The sequence below is a fragment of the Parus major genome, chromosome 15, assembly GCF_001522545.3.
Source record: "Parus major isolate Abel chromosome 15, Parus_major1.1, whole genome shotgun sequence".
NCBI lineage: Eukaryota > Metazoa > Chordata > Aves > Passeriformes > Paridae > Parus > Parus major.
In genome coordinates this window covers 11992937-11995059 of record NC_031784.1, presented here as the reverse complement: position 1 = coordinate 11995059, position 2123 = coordinate 11992937, and positions in this window count along the sequence as shown.

The following is a 2123-nucleotide window of genomic DNA, read 5'->3' as shown; positions in this document are numbered from 1 at the left end:
GCAAAATCAGCTGGGAAGCAGCAAATGTTTTGGGTTTTGGGGGGCTCAGGGGCTGATCCCCTCATGGGAGGGACAATTCCAGCAGCAAATCCCTCATGGAAGGGGTGAGCGAGGAGCCATGCAGGGAGCTGGAATTGGGGATGAATGGAGGAAGCAGCTGGGAATGAGAGTTAAGGGAGTTAAATCCCAAAAAAGAGCTTGGCCATGGGGAGGAAGGACCTGTTGTGCTGAGCATTATCACCCATGGGATTTACAGGACCAAAAATATCCGAAACCCAATCCAGGGACGTCGATCCCAAAGTCCACGAGCTCGGGGGTGGCTGTCACCCCCACGGGGACACAGCCAAGGCCAGGAGAGGCTGTTGGTGCAGTGTCGAGCCCCAAGTGCCACTGCAGCCAGCAAACCAAGCCCTGGAAAAACCTCTGGAGAAAAACAAGCATTCCTGGAGCGGGATTTTCCATCAGGAATCCTGCTGTGAGCTCCCAACACTGCAGCACTGGGGGGAATTTGGCAGGGCTGGCGCAGAAGGAGCTTGGAATAAAATGGATAAAATTGTTTCCGGTCCCTCCCAGCAGCACCCCAGTGTTACTCTGGGGTTAAATGTTTCTGAAAATGTTTAAAATCTTGTAGAGGTAGGTCACAAGAATGTTTGCTATTAGGGATGGTCGAGCAAGCTGGAATATTTATGGTAAAGGGTACTTGGGGTCTCCAAGGTACCCACCCAGAGATAAGATTGGTACATGTTTGTGCAAGGATGAGCTAACTCTCATGAAGCAATATAGATAAAGTTAATGAAGATTTATTAATGAAGCAATATTGATAAGGTTGTTATAGTGATTACTGCTCCAGCTGAAATTGTATAAATCTGTGCACTTTGGACAAAGAGGACGGAGCTAGATTTGGGTTGCTGATACCCCTGGTTCCCACACACTTCAATAAAGCACCTGCATAGAATCAATCTGTGATTGTGTGTGTTCCTGAACGCTCCCAGACTGCAATCCCACATGGAATCACACACTGCCAGGCTCTGCCCTGCTCCAGCTGCCAGCCCAGCTCCCTGCATGGCTCCTCGCTCACCCCTTCCATGAGGGATTTGCTGCTGGAATTGTCCCTCCCATGAGGGGATCAGCCCCTGAGCCCCCCAAAACCCAAAACATTTGCTGCTTCCCAGCTGATTTTGCATTTCCAGCAGTGCAGGAGTGCTCTGGGAGCAGCTAAAGCGTGGCTCTGCCGGGTGGGAATGGCTCTGCATGGGCAGCCTGCACATCCTGGATCTGCACAGGGATGCAGGGAGGCTCCGGAGAGCTGGGAAGGGAAAGGTCCTGGCAGTGGGAATTGCTTGGTCCTGGCAGTGGGAATTCTCTGGTTCTGGCAGTGGGAATTCCCTGGTTCTGGAAGTGGGAACTCCTTGGTTCTGGAATTTGGAATTCCCTTATTCTGGCAGTGGGAATTCTTTGGTCCTGGCAGTGGGAATTGCTGCGTTCCAGCTGTGGGAACTCCCTGGTTCTGGGATCGTGAGAATTCCCTGCTCCTGGCAGTGGGAACTCCTTGCTCCGTGGCTGGCAGACACCAGCAGTGCCTTTCCCCAGGTGCTGCCCCCGGGCTTGGCTCGGTGCAGCCCTGCCAGAGGCGCTGGAAGGAGAATGGATTGATTGTCTCATTATCCCTGCTCAATCCCACGCCTTAAATACAACCTGAGCTGCTCCCACACCTCCCACGGAGCACCCTGGGACTGATTTTCCTGGGAAACAGCACCGTGGCCATCCCTGGATGCAGCGGTGAGCGGAATCTGGGCTGTGCAGGGGGGATGCTCCGGGCTGGATCTGTGTGCTGGGGGTTTGGGATGGACTCTGGGGTGCCTGTTTTGGGGGGAATTTGGGGCAGGAGTGGCTGGGAAAGTTGTGCTGTGCTCCTAAAGGGAGATGGGAATTGTTGTGGACTCATTACTCTTGTTGTTGGAATAAGATGGGAAAGGCAAAGGGAATATGGACCTCCAATATTTGGGAAGCTGCAAAAACAGCAATTGCCCTTCTGGGAGCTGCCTGTTCCTGCCTGGCTGTAGCTCCAGGGCATCCATCATCCATCCATCATCCATCCATCATCCATCCATCATCCATCCATC